Source organism: Diabrotica virgifera, chromosome 7, assembly GCF_917563875.1.
Source record: "Diabrotica virgifera virgifera chromosome 7, PGI_DIABVI_V3a".
Classification (NCBI taxonomy): domain Eukaryota; kingdom Metazoa; phylum Arthropoda; class Insecta; order Coleoptera; family Chrysomelidae; genus Diabrotica; species Diabrotica virgifera.
Window position 1 is genome coordinate 176575672 of NC_065449.1, and position 18927 is coordinate 176594598.

General features: G+C 31.9%; 1 protein-coding gene across 1 annotated transcript in view; it reads right to left on the reverse strand.

Annotated features, from left to right (window-relative positions):
• LOC126888492 (zinc finger protein 271-like) overlaps positions 1 to 18927 on the reverse strand; it is a 105685-nt gene that overhangs the window by 67170 nt on the left and 19588 nt on the right. The gene's annotated exons all lie outside the window — the stretch shown is intronic.

Genomic DNA, 18927 nt, shown 5'->3' on the forward strand with positions numbered 1-18927 from the left:
CTCTCAGGAGTGCCTCAGGGGTCCCACTTGGGACCTTTATTGTTTGCAGTTTTTATTGACGATGCTATTAAATCATTGACTGACTGCGAAGTGTTGGCATATGCCGATGACATAAAGTTGTTTTGTTCTCTTCGGGATTACTCTGATTGTGCTAGGCTACAGAAATATCTCGACTTATTTGCGAATAGGGAACTTGCACAATTTTTTTTATTACATAATAATGTTCAGTTTTGTTTAAAAATGAGATTTCCAAAATTTCACGCTTCAAAAACTCGTAATAACTTAGAAAGACGTATTTAAAGTCTTCAGCGGTATAAAATAGTTCAAACGACCCGTGACGTCACATAGTTTTACATTAGTTATTATTATGGTTATATTTCGCTGTGTCTAGGTACACGCTAACGTGTACGCAAATAAAAAAGTTAGGTATGTACACGCGAATTAAACTGCATCAAGCCAGTGACGTTATTATTTATAGTCGAGGAAATGAAACTGAAAAAATGGCAAAATCTCGCAATTTTTTCGTCCAGCATCGATTTTTACAAAAATTTTGGATTAGGCTCACTTCACCCTCTAGTTTATTTTCTATATTGAGCCGTTGTACGTTTTTGGTTTTTTAAGGGTGAAAACTACCCCTAATTGTAAAAAATTATAAAATAATATTTTAAACTTTAATATTGTCAACATTTGGTTCTTATTAGTTACATAATGATTGTTTTATGCTTTAAGATATACTTCCATAATATTTCAACCCTTAAAACCACCCTTGTTGGAGCTATATATAAAAAATTATTTATTCTAAATGAATAATTTCGGCTTGCATCGATTTACATAAAACTTTAGGATTAGTATCATCTCACCCTGTACTTTATATTCTATATCATGTTCAAGGGCGTTGATTATTTTTAGGGGTGTAAACTACCCCTTATTGTTTAAAATTATATAAAAATATTGTAAATTATAATATGGGTAAAATTTGGTTTTCATTGGTTAAATACTGATTGTTTTATGCTTTAGGCTATAATATAATAATATTTCGACCCTTAAAAACCACCCTTAATAAGATTACAATTTTTAGAAGTAGATAATTTAATAGATCTAAATATAGTAGATAATTTAATAGAAAAAAAGTAGAATTAAAGAATTACAAAAACATTTATTTACACAAAAATACGAATTTACAGATATGCACAAATACAAATAGTTTTTTAGTCATCTTCCATTATACGAACCGGTTCTGTGGTATTATACATATACCTCGTCCAATTTACTTACCGTTGCACGTCATCCGCGCCATATCCTGTGACACGATACCAACACGAAATATTTAGGCGGTGGGTGTTTTCATTTTTAGAATCAAAATGATTCTAAAGGGGAACACACCTACCGCCTAGATATTTCGTGTTGGTATCGTGTCACAGGCTATGGCGCGGATGACGTGCAACGGTAAGTAAATTGGACGAGGTATACATTGAAAACGCGCCGTAAGCGGACTATTCGAATTTTTCGAAAAAAAAATTCGTTTTATAAGCATAGCTCCTTCATTTTTGGCGATAAAAAGTTTTTTTTAAACAATTTTGTAGGATTTTTGAAGAGCTATAAGATTATGTGAATTAAATTTTGTAAGATTCCTTAGTTTTTAATTGGTGTGGGTTTAAATGGCTGGAATAAGGGGGTGTTTTCTCGTAAATAGAGGTTTCAACAGCTATATCTCACTAACTGTTTACTATAATTAAAATCTATGTACAAGGAAATATTAGTTATTAAAAAAGTTACAATTTAGTAATCTATAATTTTTTTTGTAACTCCAGTATTTTCGGAGATATTTTGGAATAAAAGGTAAAAAATACGAAATTACAAAAAATCAATTATTTTTTAAACTCAAATTTTTCTAAAATTAGGCCTTTTAAATAGGTCAACTTCTTGAGTGTATAGGTAATACAAATATACAAGTAATTACAGAAAGGTGAAGACCAATTTTTAATTAGTAGGGTAGTTAGGGGGTTGTTTTCACTGATTTTTTCGTAGAGAAAAGCGGGTACCGACCTTTTTTTGATCATAAGTCGCTAAATTTTCACTCTAGAAACTTTTTATTATTATTTTTTGAAAGATCTAATTGTATGCTTAGAAAAAGATTATTTAAATTTTCCTCAAAAAATGCAAAGTCTTCCTGTTATTTGGCTTTGAACATTAAATATTATGCATTTGACGAAAAAATCTAACCTTTAACATGCCTTTAAATTTAACCTTTAATCTTGGTTTGTATTGGTCTTAAAGATATTATAGAAAAATAATTTGATTTGCTTTACTAAAAGATACAATTTTTATATTTACAGTTTGTTTAATTAAATGCATATTTTTCGAGGTATTCTCAAAAAACCCTTTAAAGAAGTTGATTTTTTCGTCGAAAAACTGTCAAGTTCAAGCGCGAATAACTCGAAAAATATTAGTTTTACGAAGAAAATGTAAAAAACATTTTTTTCTTAGAATTACTATTTACATCGATTTACATGGCTAAAATTTAATAAAAAATTCCCACCCCCGAGATGGGGTGGCAATCACCCCCAAGGTTATAGCGTACAGCGGTATGATATAGAAATTGATCCTTCGACTATTCCCTACCTTCTGTGAAAATTTCAAGTAAATCCATGCTGGACGAAAAAATTGCGAGCCAAAATGCTTCATTTCCTCGACTATTAGCGTGCGCAGTGACTGTATATTTTGGTACATGCTATTTTGATATGTTTAGCGTGTGTTTGATAGAAAAATGTTTGTTAAAGGAAGGGAAGCAAAACTATTCAGATGTTTCAAACTTAATTGTAATAAACCAATGTATATATTAAAGTATATATTTAGGTTAGCAAAATAAATATATGTATTTAGTTGACATAACACATAAAAAATATTGTTAAATTAATTTTTATACGTAAGTTAATTATTATAATCAACTATTCTAAATAGGAAATAAGCCACAATTTAACTAAAAAAAATGATTTTATTAACGTTTCGACGTCCAAATCGGATGTCATTGTCAAAATACAAAAATTAGTCAGATTAAATAAATTATTAGAAACATTTTTTTACTAAGCAACACCATTTTTGTTTAATTTAATAATATTTTGTATTTTGACAACGACGTCCGATTTAGACGTCGAAACGTTAATACAATCATTTTTGGTTAAATTGTGGCTTAGTTCCCATTTAGAATAGTTGATTACAAAAATGCCACAAGGATAATAGCTTCAGAACAAGTTAATTATTATTGTGAAAGCTTTAGGTCTTCTTTTTATTTTAATCTTTTACGGTAATACATACTATTTCATTTATAACTAAAAAAAAATACATATTAATTTATAGTCTCTTATCTTTTTCGTACTGTTTTAAAATGTTCTTAAACTCATTAAAAGAACTAAATAATTGTCCACACTCCGTAGTTAATTTAAAAACAAACACTAAACAAATAAAAAATAAGAAATCACTGACACTCTAACTTTTTTATTTGCGTACACGGTAACGTATACCTAGACACAACCTTATATTTAGGTATATTCTTCTTCTCCTTCTTTAGTTTATTGGCCTCCACCTACTTGGGTATTTGGCAAGCTCATCGTCGTGGAATAAGTCAAAAATATTTATATTCTAATGACATTTATGGTATGTCATTGTAATAATATATACCAGTTTGTTAAAATTGTAGTTTTATACTGTTTTTGGAGGAAAGGAACGAAGGTTTACTATTGAAAATAAAACCATTTTGTAAAAGTACGAATTTTTCTATGAATAGTTCAAACGATCAAAAACACTTGTAACGTCACATAAATGTATTTTCTACTGACGTTTATAACGTCTAATTTAAATTTCTGTTTACTTTATTGGAAAAATGTAAATGTAAAACCAAGTGACGTCACGACGCGTTTGGGACCACCTGTTTTAATTTGAATTTTTAATCGTCTTTAGGGGCCAAACGAAAGACAAACAAAACTTTTTTATCTTTGATACATGTTTTAAATTATGTTGTGTTGTGATTTATAACATTTTTTTCGAATTTAAAAATTTATGCAAGTTCCCTATTTGTGATAATAACATATTAGTCCTTAATTGTGACAAGTGTCAGGTTATCCAGTTTCATTGATCAGTGGAAATAGTAGATTTTGATTACAATTTGGATGGTTTTTTGATTCACTGGCGTCAAGGATCTTGGTGTCATTTTTCATAGAGACTTATCCTTTAATTTGCATATTGATTTTAGTTGTAATAAGGCTCTTAGACAGCTAGGTTTATTAAGAGGCATACAAGGGATTTTCATAACATTTCTTCGCTGAGAAGTTTATACTTTTCTCTGGTCCGATCTCAACTTGAAAATTCCACTATAATCTGGTCTCCCTTTGTCCAATCCTTTATTCACAAGTTGAAGTGAGTGCAAAGACTTTATGCACTGTGCCTTTAAATTACACAGTCCTTGTTCATATTCTGATATGATGAGATACTTAGAACTTGATCCTCTGTCTACTAGACGAGTTAATTTCGATCTCATCTTAATTAAAACCTTTTTATATACTTGGCTTGGTTGGTGTCACGGACTCCGCAAATTTTGTAATCAATTTTAAAAATAGTTCTAGGCTACCTAGACACCTGGAATTTTCAGGATAGCTTAGAACTAACTAACAATGCAATATTTAACTTTTATTAGACAGGGTGATAGATAATTAGTGAGGTGAAGCTCCGTAGATCCGTTATAGTAATGTATAGCGATAAAACTTAATAACAAACATTGTAGCGAACTTTGAGCTTCACATTACAAAATTAGTTAGAATGTTACAGGGTGTTCGATAACATAGTGGCAGACCAAACTTTTGTTTTTTTAAATAGACCAGCTTGTATTTTATTTTATATTCGAAATCTTCGAAACTTTTTGATTACAAAAATATAAATGTTTGGTATGTTATACGGGGTATTTACAAAGTTACAACCCATTATATATGAAAATCGTAACAAGTTTAACTACCTGTATAAATAAAAGCAAGCACAAGGGAAATGGTTTATTGAGGTCATATTTTTTTACTTATGTATTGTCAAAATTTTCGTAAATGGTTGTTTTGCTAATTTTCTTTATATTGAATACAGGGTGAGTCAAAACGCAAGTACATTATTTTCTCAGTAATTTTAAATAGACCACCCTGTATCCATCATTATCGAAAAGTACCATTATCATACTATAATTTTTGTATAACATTCCCTATGTGTAAATTTATTAGTTTTCGAGATATTTTCATTTTTTAGAGCAAAATTATTAATAATTACGGGTCATAATCTTTCCAAATTTTAAGTAAGCCATGACTGAATAATTGTCTAAAACTTACAATAATTTACGATTACTGATTATCAGTCTGTAATCAAAGTTGGCTACAATTTTTGTTATTAACTTTTATTACTATCTATTACTATAACGGATCTACAAAGCTTTACCTACCCCACTGACCAATCACACTGTATGGATAAATCGATTTTTTATAATTTCAAACTATTTTAAAAATGTGACTAATGCAATGATATTTTAAAGTACGTTAATAAATCGATATCTACAAACTGATGGTGCCTCAGTGGCATTAGACTGCAGATCGAGAGGGCCCCAGTTGGAACTTAATTGTTTTAATAAATAATTAAAAGTTTATATACTTAAAATTATATATACCATTTTAAACAACCGTGGTATTATAAAAAATACTATCTTATACTATTGTAATTTTTGGAATCATAATTAGAAATAACAGTTATAGGCTATTGATTATGTACTATAGAAAGAAACTACAACGTTAACGGGGTTTTATTATTTCATACGGTCAATGAATCTCTATATATGAAAAAACCGCGGAGTGCTACCATTTAAAGGGGTGCGTTTTTGAGAAATGGGTGAATTAGTCCCTGGGCACAGGTTACATTAGGGTGAGTTCTATGCACTTTTGGTACAAACACGTCTACATAAAAATTGTTCCTGGTTAAATTTCGTATCTAAATATAACTTTTTAAAGTCAAAGATACTTTTTTTTACAAAAATATATTCAAAAGAAAAAGCACAAAGAAACCCAAAAGAAAGAAATTTTGTTTTTTGTCCTATAACTTTTGTCCACGGGGATATAGGTATAGACATTGCTTCACACCAAAAAAACTTACATATTTTGTCTTTAAAATGATGTTTGGTAGAGGTCATTAGGATTTACAGTTTTCGAAATATGATTTTTCAAAATTCGCCACTCACAGCAATTTTGGGCAATTTTGTTATTTCGCAAATATTGTTCTGTAATTTTTTTCTACGTAACTTTAGGCATCTGCAATGGCACATGTAAGAGGAATAGAAATCAATTACCTTTAAAATGTTCTACTGTATAATGTTGTACGACTTTTTTTAAAGAGGTTATCTTTTTCAAGACTTTATATTTTTAACGAGTTTTTATATTTTTTACGATTATTTTTTAAATTTCCCATTATAACTTTTTTTCTAAATTTAGGTATATATTATATAATAAAAAAGAAAGATTATTCTGTTTACTTTAAAATGATGTATTATAAAAAATTCTAGGATTATTTTTGAATAAGATATGCTTTTTCAAAATGTAATAAGTACTTGCAACGATTTTTGATTTTAGGATTATTTTTTAAATTCCTCATTATAACTTTTTTATGTGATTGTGTGTTATGATTGAATCTTATTTTTTATATGTAATACTTAGGATCCATTTGACTAGGCCGGGCAAACTTCAAAATATGGATTAATTCCAATATTTACTGTCAAAGCTCCTGCACCACAAGCTTTGCTTGAAAAAATAGCATGTAAATGTACCAAAGGATGTACAAAAAAGTGCGGTTGTAGGAAGATAGGAATTAGTTGTTCAATATTCTGCAAAGGGTGCATGTGCATGGATACTAATTGTGGGAACTCTAAGATAACTGAGGTGTCAAAGAAAGATATTGAAGCTAATGCTAACAAAGAGATGGACTTTGATTTTGAAATTTTTTTAAATTTCAACGTTTAAATAATTTTAACTAAAGTGATGTTTTCTAAGGCTAATGTTTATGTAATTTTTTTAAAAGAAATAATTTTAAATAATATTAAAATCAAAGAATCACTCGGTTTTCAGTTTCCATTACATATTTAAATTATATGGATGATACACCATTTTAAAGATCAGATAGTGAGCCCTCTTTATTGAGCAATATGTAGTATATTCATGTACAAGAAAAACAGTTTCAAACAATGAGAAATTTCAAAAGTATTCGTAAAAAATGTAAAAAATAATATTTTTTTTATATCAGGTATTATGTAATATATAATATAATATTATATTATATATACTATATATAATTATAATATTATATAATATATTATATAATAATATTGTTCCGTCCCTCCACATATTTTTCTTTTTATATATATAATTAGTAATTAATATTCTAAGTTTTATTTTTATTCATTTTTTTTATTGTTTAATCATGTGTGTGTATGCTACGTACTAATACGGTCCTGCACTACCCCCAAGCTAATAGCCACTTAAGAAATAGCTTGGCTTGCGATGCATATACACGCATCCCTCAGAATCGTATAGACATTCTTTATGACATGACATAGAGTTCAGTGCGAAATCACAGTTTTATCTAGTTTTAAAACAAAACCAGTGCCAAACCGCCCCCAGCCTTAGTCGACTAAGAAGAAGAAGAAGACAGCACATAAAGGTACCGTACATTATATACATCACACACATTTTAATTGATTAATTTTGATTTAACCCATTTTTCAAATTATCATATAAACCAGCACCTGTTCTAACTAAATGTATTATTTCTAATTAAAGAATATATAATAACATTAATGGTCCTTCGAGCCGGATAGAGAAATTAATTAAACTATTAAAGTAATTAATTCAGTTAAAATAATAAAATTATAAAATTTCAAATTATTCAGTGCATTATTCTTCACAAAAGTTTTCGCCTACTTTCAGCCGAAGTCGCATCGCATCGACGCCGACGGGGCTATTCATAACATGTGTTTAGTTTCATGCCATTAAGGGCTGCAGGTTTTTAAAATTCATATGTTTGGGAGGTCATTTCAGATTTCAGAGTCATTTCAGATACAAACATAAATATACGCATTCTTTTAAGGCAAATGTATATACAGGGGTGGCGTTTTTATAGTTTTGAATGTTGAATAAAGAAAAATATATTTTATTATTAATTCATATTTTGGTACATTATTATTATTTGTTTATATTTTAAATAACGTAAGAAATTAAAAGCGCAATATTTATTGAATACTTTATTTTAAAAATATTTTATACGTAGATTTTCTAGTTACAAGGAAATATAAATAAATATATTGTTGTTTGTCTAATAATTCTGTGTTAATTTTCGGCTATACATTCTCAAATATAATAAATATTAAACATTATTGATACTTATTGAGTTTTCACTTTAAAAGTACATACTATTAACGATTAAACTTATTGAGAGCGTATCTTTAAAGGTTTAGTTAAGAAATAATTTTAATAAAAACATTTTATCATGGCTGCTAGAACGCAAAATCGAGTCACAAGACTACGTGCCCTTCGTAATATTGAAATCTGTAAAATTAAACAAATTGAAAAGCTTGCAGATGAACTTTTAGTAGATGAATCTCTAGTTCCAGGATTTCTATTTGCTGCAAAAGATTACGAAAATATTAATACTAGTTTTAATGATCAACATACTGAGTTAATTAATTTAATCGCTGTTGAGGAAAATGCTGATTTAGATGGGGAAGAATTAATTAGGTTCGAATTCGCTAATTCTATTAATAAAATAGCTTCACTTTATTTTAAACATCATTCAGCATTAAACATTGCTTCTAGTGGACCTCAGAATGTATCATCTGATCCACCGATTAGATCTAAACCTAATGTAAGTCTCCCCAGACTGAATTTGAGTATATATAATGGAGAGATTACCGATTTTCCTACCTATATTGATTTATATAATGCTCTTGTACATAATAATTCAGATCTTTCTAATATAGAAAAGTTTAGTTATCTTCTGCAATCACTTAGAGGAGCACCTTACAATTTAATTAAAAATATCAAGTTGCAAGATTCTAACTATATGATTGCATACAATACCCTAATTGATCGCTATGAAGGTAAAAGAGACTTATCTAGAGCATTATGGAAAAATATTCAGAATGCCAGTGCGGTTAAAACTGATGATCCTGTTTCACTTAGGAAATTGCTAGATATTTTCAATGAAAACTTAGCTTCTCTACAAAAATTACTTTTTTCTCCCGCTCAATGGGACTTCATTCTAATGAATTTACTCATGGATAAATTGGACGAAGAGACAGTTAGGGCTTTCGAAATATACTTTGCTTCAAAAAATATACCTACGTATTAGGAAGTTTATAAGTTCGCATTGCAGCGTTGCACTTCATTGGAGTCATATAAAAGACAAGTGAGCAAAAATAAATCTTCCAGTTCAGATCATTCTAATAAGGTAAAACATTCGTCTCGTCAAACTTCTACATTTCTGACCAGTTCTGTCAATAATAAATGTCTCTTTTGTGATTCCGACCATCCTATATATAAATGTAATAAATTTCTTGCTGAAACACCTCAAAAACGCTTCGAATTTGTTAAACAGAATAAATTTTGTGTAAATTGCTTGTCTAATACTCATGCCACAGTCAAATGCCTTTCGTCCAGAAGGTGTGCCCGATGCAGCAAAATGCATCATAGCTCTCTACATTTTGAGAATCCCAATGATCATTCTTCTTTAACTCATAACAAGGTTGCAAGTTCATCTAACGACCATGTGCCTTCTGTTTCCGCCTTATCAAATACTTTGACAAATAATGTCTTGCTAGCTACAGCTACAATCCATGTTCTTGATCGTTTTGGTAAAGCCCTGGAAGTTAGAGCCTTGTTAGACAGTGCGTCTCAAGCTAACTTCATTAGTAAAGAGTGTGCAGACAAATTAGGTCTCCCTAAATTTAATGCGGCTTTATCGATACAAGGTCTTGACAGGATGTGTACTCCAGCCAAATCAGGCGTAAAACTAAACATTTCTTCGTCTTATGACATAAGCTTCCATTGCGAGCTAGATGCAATAATTCTCCCTCAGATTTGCCAAAACATGCCAACTGCTCCCATTTCCTTGGACAACTTGTCACATCTGCAACATTTGAGGTTAGCTGATAAAATGGCACATATTCCCGGCAGAGTGGACGTCCTATTAGGAGCCAACATTTTTCCGTATATCTTAACAGGGGGAATCATTAAAACCCGCAATGATCAGATCTCAGCCCTTGAAACTAGTTTCGGGTATGTTTTGATGGGAAATATTCCACCCACAAACATTACAAACATCCATTCGTTTCTTACTTCATTCTCAACTGATGACACAGATCAGTTGGACGCAACGTTAAAACAATTCTGGGCAGTCGAGGAAGTGCCAGAAATTAAATCTTGTTCTCCGGACGACACGTTCTGCGAGAAATTATATTCTGAATCCACTTCTAGAAATTCAGAGGGCAGATTTATTGTAAGTCTCCCTTTTAAAAATGATATACCTTCTTTCGGCGACACAAAACGTTTAGCCTTACAAAGATTTAGCTCTTTAGAGCGCAGATTTGCCAAGAATGAATCACTTAAGATTCAGTACTCAAACTTTATTAGAGGATTCATAGACAATAAGTTTCTAAATCCTATTCAGCCAAGTGCGGCAATAAATAATGCTTATTATCTACCGCATCATTGCATTTACAAGGAGTCCAGTACTACGCCCCTGCGCGTAGTATTTGATGCTTCCGCACATGCTCCCACATTTCCGTCCTTAAATGACGCTTTATTTCCGGGTCCAAAATTACAAAACGATCTCGTAAAGTTGTTACTTAAATTCAGGTTTCATAAATACGTATTCACTGCGGATATTAAATCCATGTTTACTCAGATTCTTATTGCTCCCGATCAACAAAGGTTTCAACGAATACTTTGGCGTTTTTCAGAACAGGAATCTATTGCTGAATACGAACTCACTCGCGTTACTTTCGGTGTGTCTAGCTCACCATATCTTGCAATTCGTACTCTACAGCAACTAGCACTCGATGAATCAGACTTACCTGTAGCCTCGTCTATACTTCTGAATGATACTTACGTAGATGATGTGGTGACAGGAAGAGATTCTTTACAAGATAGTGTTGTCGCTATAAAAGAATTGATATCTTTATTAAATCGTGGTGGATTTGAGCTACACAAATGGGCAAGTAATGCTCCTCAATTATTCTCTCTTGCTGATATTCCTTTGGATAGTATTCTGCAGAAGTCTTTTTCATTCGACTTAGATCAATTATCGTTGAAGGTATTAGGGCTTGGATGGAATCCAACAACTGATAATTTCTTTTACAAAATTCTACCTCTCCAAGCTTCCTGTACAAAACGAAACCTCTTAAGCCAAATAGCTCGCATATTCGATCCTTATGGGATTCTGAATCCTGTCACTTTGATAGTGAAAACTATTATTCAGCGTCTTTGGTTACTTAATTTAGATTGGGACGCAACTCCACCTTTGGAAATTACTTCAAAGTGGGAGCAATTTAAAATTCAATTGCCTTTACTCTCAAAGTTTTCTATACCTCGCTATATTCCGTTAAATGGAATTGTTTTCTGTGAGCTTCATGGGTTCTGCGACGCTTCTTTACGTGGATCTTCTGCGGTTACATACCTTCGTGTTTGTTATGACACAGGAGCCATCAAAACCCATTTTCTCCTAGCTCGAACAAAGGTGTCTCCTACCAGAGTTCAAACTATTCCTCGTCTCGAGCTCAATGCAGCCGTGACTCTTAGTAAATTAATGTCTTATTTACTGCAAACTCTTACTATCTCGTTTAGTAGAATTTATGCATGGTCAGATTCGACTGTCGTCCTTCATTGGATTAATTCACAACCGTATAAATGGAAAACTTTCGTAAGTAACAGAATTTCTTATATTCAGGATAGGGTTGCTGCGAAACACTGGCGATATATTCCTTCGTCATTAAATAGTGCTGATCACGGATCCCGTGGACTTTTCCCTGAGGATTTCTTAAATACTCCTGCTTGGTGGGTGGGTCCGGAGTTCCTTCGCACTACTGAAGATAATTGGTCATGCTCTTTGCCCGATTCTATCGAACATGATGTGGAATTAAAACCGAAAAGTTGTCTTTTATCTTTTCCAACAGATGAATTCATCGATAATCTGTGTAATCGATTTTCTTCCTTTTCAAAATTAAAACGCGTCTTCTCGTATGTTCTCCGATTCATTGGTAATCTAAAATCAGCCAATCAACGAACCGTTGGAATGCTTACTATTCAAGAGCAAAGTAATGCCACTAATAAATTAATTAGATTAGTGCAACAGAGATATCTAAAGGAGGAAATAGAACAGGTTAAAGGTAATGCTGTCAAATTCAAATATTTGAAAAAATTGAATCCTTTCTTTGACTCACATGATCTTCTAAGAGTGGGTGGAAGACTTAGCCAATCAGAATTAGCATATGACAAGCGCTTTCCTCTTCTTTTGCCTTCCAAAGGTAACTTTGTCAAACTCCTCATCTCAGAAATTCATGTTGTACATCTTCATGCAGGCATTCAAGGTACGCACTTCGCCTTGTCACAAAACTTTTGGATAATTTCGTCCAAACGTGTTATTCGTAGTGTCCTTTCAAAATGTATTTCCTGTTGGAGACTAAAACCTTCGAATTATCAGCCACCCATGGGGGCTCTTCCCGACCTACGGATATCCAAAGTGAAACCATTTTCCTGCGTTGGCGTCGATTTTGGCGGCCCTTTTCTGATACGGGCCAATAAACTCAAAAATGCTAAACGCACCAAAGCCTATCTTTGTCTCTTTGTATGCTTTGCCACTAAGGCCTTGCACTTGGAATTGGTATCTGAGCTTAGTACAGAGGCATTTTTAGCCGCATTCAGACGTTTTATAGCACGTCGAGGACGTTGCTCTGTTGTATATTCCGATTGTGGAACAAATTTTGTAGGCGCAAAATCATATCTAGAGGACATTAAGGCACGGTTTGATAAAGACAACGTCATTACATGGCATTTAAATCCCCCTGCAGCTTCCCATTTTGGTGGATTGTTTGAAGCAGGTATAAAAAGCGTAAAAACTCATTTGTATAGGGTCATAGGCGAGCAAGTTTTAACGTATGAAGAATTTAATACGTTACTTATTCAAATAGAGGCTGTCTTAAATAGTCGTCCTTTATGTCCTGTCAGTAATGATCCAAATGATTTTTCAGTATTAACACCTGGGCATTTCCTGACATTGGAAACTTTAAAGATCATTCCCGATCACGATTACAGTGATGTTAATTTAAATCGATTAAATCGTTGGCAATTACTGCAACGATTACATGCAGACTTTTGACGAAGATGGAGTAGAGAATATTTACATACTCTTCATCAACGCACAAAGTGGCATAAAAATGAGGGTAATCCTAATCTAGGTACACTCGTATTAATTCGTAATGAGACCAAGCCTCCCTTACAATGGCAAATTGGTCGAATTAAAACTTTAATTTTCGGCAAAGATAGTGTTGCTCGCGTCGCTATTGTACAAACCGCGAAAGGTGAACTTAGGCGACCTTTAGTGAAGCTATGCCCTCTACCATATATTGATTAAAATGCAAATATGCATTTTGGTGGGTGGGAATGTTCCGTCCCTCCACATATTTTTCTTTTTATATATATAATTAGTAATTAATATTCTAAGTTTTATTTTTATTCATTTTTTTTATTGTTTAATCATGTGTGTGTATGCTACGTACTAATACGGTCCTGCACTACCCCCAAGCTAATAGCCACTTAAGAAATAGCTTGGCTTGCGATGCATATACACGCATCCCTCAGAATCGTATAGACATTCTTTATGACATGACATAGAGTTCAGTGCGAAATCACAGTTTTATCTAGTTTTAAAACAAAACCAGTGCCAAACCGCCCCCAGCCTTAGTCGACCAAGAAGAAGAAGAAGACAGCACATAAAGGTACCGTACATTATATACATCACACACATTTTAATTGATTAATTTTGATTTAACCCATTTTTCAAATTATCATATAAACCAGCACCTGTTCTAACTAAATGTATTATTTCTAATTAAAGAATATATAATAACAAATATTATTTTATTTTTATATTACATATATTAAAAAAAATCGTTTAAAGTATAAAACCTTGAAAAAACATAATCTCTTTAAAAAAAGTCGTACAACGTGATACAGTAGACCATTTTAAAGGTAATTGATTTCTATTCCTATTACGTAATTACGTGTACCATTGCATATACCTAAAGTTACGTAGAAAAAAGTTACAGAACAATATTTGCGAAATAACAAGGAAAATTTCCCAAAATTGCTGTGAGTGGCGAAGTTTGAAAAATCATATTTCGAAAACTATAAATCCTAATTACCACTACTAAACAACATTTTAAAGAAAAAATATGTAGTTTTTTTTTTCTGTAAAGCAATGTCTATACCTATATCCTCGTGGACAAAACTTATGGGACAAAAAACAAAATTTCTTTCTTTTGGGTTTCTTTGTGCTTTTTCTTTTGAATATATTTTTGTAAAAAAAAGTATCTTTGACTTTAAAAAGTTATATTTAGATAGGAAATTTAACCAGGAACAATTTTTATGTAGACATGTTTGTACCAAAAGTGCATAGAACTCGCCCTAATGTAACCTGTGCCCAGGGACTAATTCACCCATTTCTCAAAAACGCACCCCTTTAAATGGTAGCACTCCGCGGTTTTTTCATATATAGATGTCCATTGACCATATGAAATAATGAAACCCCGTTAACGTTGTAGTTTCTTTTAGCTATCTTATTTTGAATATAATCAATAGCCTATTAATACACCTACTAAAAATTCATATTTTATAAGTTAATTATTCTTTCCAAAGATGTGTCCTATATACGAGTACAATAACAAAACCGTGATATTATAAAAAGTACTTTTTTATTAGTGTAATTTTTGGAATTTTAAGCATTTTATCCTTAAATCGTTTATCGTTAAATTATTTTATATTCTTTCCTATAAATAATAAAAAGGTTTTATTATAAAAAAGTTATTTTTTATAAAAGTGTAATTATTTTTAAATTGGTTTACGGAATGATGCATTCACCTGAACTGCTTCAATTGGTTTGTATCCACATTCCTTTTCGTCGAACTAATTATTCTGTGAGTATAGGTCTGGTCAGACTTCTTGTTCATGCTAATCGGTTGCCTCATGAGACAGATTTTTTTAACTTGTCCTTAAGTGCCTTTCGAGGTGCCTTTAAACAATCTCTGAAGCGTTAAATTTAATTGTATTTCTATATACATACTGTTGTGATCTTGATTATTGATATGAGATAATATTTTTATATGTCATTTAATTTAATCAATGCTTTAATACTAATCTAATTAATTTACCAGATCACATATCAATGTGTTTTCAATCTCAGGGCTTTTTATAAAATTAAGTACTTACATACGTGGCTTCTAAGTATTTCTTAATGGTTCCTAATCGGGATAGGAAAGAAAAGAGTAAAATAATAACACATATGGGTTACAATTGTAATCAAAATATTGTTTATTTTATTTAAATGGCAATCACTGCTTAATATTTGCTATATCTTATTATTCTTAAACATAACATTTACACATGGGAATCTTATTTCCTTTTTGTTTCCAATTGAAAGTTTTTATTAACATTTAACTCTTATGATTTATTAGCAACAATTCTATTTAAGTTTGATGAAGCTTTTCTGATATTATTGATTATGTTTCTTCAATTTTAAATGTGGTATTTAATACGAAAAACCCATACATTCATGTCCAAACAAATGAGACTGACCTTTTTCTGGTGCACTGAGAATGTCTTCACACAAGACCCGTTTCCTGCTATCCTTGGCTGCAATCAAAACCTCGTCCTGGCTTCCAGTAATGTTCTCCTCTGAAACTAGCTCGTATAGCTCTCGTTTCCTGCTTCTATCGTGATGCTGTGTTCTACCTTTTTCGAAACTGCAATCAGCTACCGGGAACTCTTGGCTCAAGGAGGTTCTTTTACTCTCAACCTGGCCTACCTCTCGTTCTACGATCGATAATCCACACTCACGGAACTACACCGGCTTTCTCACTCTCCGTACACTACCGTCTACTACTCGACTTCACTTCTCGACAGCTCAAAACATTCTGATCTCTCTTTGTCATTCATTTCCCTACTTTCTAAATATCCCTTCCAGATTCACAAATCAAACTTCCACCACCAACTCTCATTCGCAGTATTCCTCAAAACCAATTTTTAAACTTTCTAAATATGCTTAATGGATTTCAAAGAAAATAGTTAATTCCCATTCTAAAATTACTTTCTACTATATACAAATTTTTAATGACCTATTCTCTATTTCCACTTAGTCTTATTTAGCATCGGCTAATGATCGATCCTTCCGCGAACAACGATAATGACCTATTAACGATTTCACTTGAGTCTTATTTAATCACTTCTTAAAATTAAATATAACAATTTGTTGTATACAGGTTGTTCTAAATTTATATGCCCGTGGTTGAGAAAATTGAAAATATTTTATATTAAATTGAATTCTGTTTATAATTATCAAATTTTAATTTTCATATCAAATAGAAATATAACAAATCCCCGCCTTGTATTCGATAAAATTTATCTGCATTTTTAAATAAATTTTCTCGAGGGCAAAACCAACTCCCTGTATATTTCCTTACTTTAATCTACGTCTTATATCCTACTTACTATCTACTTCATGTAATTCTGTCTTTTATTTCAGATTCTTCACACATGTTTACCGTGCATTCCGCATCCTCGTTTGCATATACCTCCTCTTCAAATACCACTGTTTCAATCATATTCTTTTCACTTTCATTTTTTAGCTTTATTTCTTCTTCTCCTGAGCTCGTCTCTTCTTTTGAGGAATCCCAGGTTTCCTTTGTTTCTGATACTCTCAAATTTTCTTCTTCTGGGCTCAACTCTTCTTTTGAGGAGCCACAGGTTTCATTTTCTTTTATCCTTTTCTGACTTTTTCTCCCTTTTCTTCTTTGTCCTTGCTTCGTTGCCAAATTCATTTCCACTGTTTGTTCTTTACCTGATTCGTCCGTATTTTGTTTCTCCTGTTCCTTTTCTTTTTCTTCTGTTAGTTTCATCGTATTATTTTTAAAATCTATCACTACATGTTTTTCTGCCAATTCGTCGACTCCTACTATCATGTCATGTGACATATTTGGCATTATTACACATTGTAGTGCATACATATTCTTACCCAGTCGTACCATTACTCGTATGCCTTCATTTATAGTTGCCAATGTCCGTTTGTTTGCGCCCACTAAATTTACCCTAGGTATTTTGTAAATTAAATTTGTTAAGTTAACTTCTTCTATTAGTTTTCTGTTGACCAATGTTATTTCAGATCCAGTGTCTATCATAATTTTAATTGGTTTCTCGTTGATAAATCCATCCACAAATTTTAAATTAACTCCATTTTTCTTTTCGTTGTTTCCTGCCAATTTAATAAACTCCTTGGGGTGACAAAAGATTCCTGTTTGATTTTTGGTTTTTAGTGAGCGCCGTCGTGAAAAGACGCCGGTTGCTCATCGTTGTTTATATTTTCGTCATAATGTCTCTCTCCGTCATATATAGTCCCTCCTATTTTGATTTCTATCTCTGTAATCTTGTGTTTCTCGGGGCCTGTAATCTTCTCGCGACTTTCTTGATTTTCTTTCTCTTAGACGTGATTCTCTTATTTGTAGGAATTGGCATAAACTATCTATGTCTTTGTAATTTTGTAATGTGATATGGTCTTCCAGCGTTTCCTCGAAATGTCTTGCAATCAGTTCGACTAATTGTTCCGATGAGTAATTATATTGTAAATGTTTTGCATTATTGTAAATCTGCAAAGCATATGTCCTTTCTGATACACCCATCCTATCATTGTATTTCCCATTTTGCAATTCCTTGTTAATTTCCAATTGTTGGACTTTTCCCCAGAAATAATTCAAAAATTTTTGTTCAAATTGTTGCCAATTGCCGAATTCTTCTTCTTTGCTATCGAACCATAGGCTTGCTTCATATTTGAGATGGTTTCTGATAGTTTCTTTTGCTGTTTCGAAATTTCCGATGTGCTGTATTTTCTTTTTCAGGCTATTTATGAACGGCACTGGGTGTAATCTTCTTACATCCCCGCCAAACCTTATCTTCACGTCATCTGTGCTATGTATAACCATTTCTCTTCTTTCTCCGACATTCTGTTGCGTCCTGTTTTCGGTGACTTGTTTTTCTATTTCTGTGATTCTTTTTTCCATTTCTTCTCTGTCTACTTGAATAGCATTTTCCAACTTATTTTCCAAATTTTCTAGTTCCTTTTTCTGGCCATTCGTTAACTCCTTTATTTTATCTTGAATTTTCATTTCATACTTTTCTATGCGTTCCTCCATTTTCTTGTTGTTCTCTTCTATGGCTTGTTTTGTTTCCTTCTGATTTTCTTGCATTATTCTTTTTGTTTCATCCATTTTTTGATCCAATTTTTGTTGTGTTTCATCCATTTTTTGCTGTGTTTCCTTCATTGCTAGTTTTGTTTCCTCCTGATTTTTATCCATTGTTCGTTTTGCTTCATCCATTTTTTGTGACTGGAGTTGCATAAGTTGTAATAGTTTATCTATTCCTGATAATTCTTGCTGTTCTGATGCCATGATTGTCGTGTCTAAAATATCTTCTTGGTCTGAATGTTCTTTTTGTTTTTTGTTGTCCTTGCTTTGGCTTCTTGTCACTGACATTTGTTTTCAAGAAGTACTGTCCCCGCCAAATATGAAATTTTACTAGTATGTTACCAAGACGACTTTTTCTC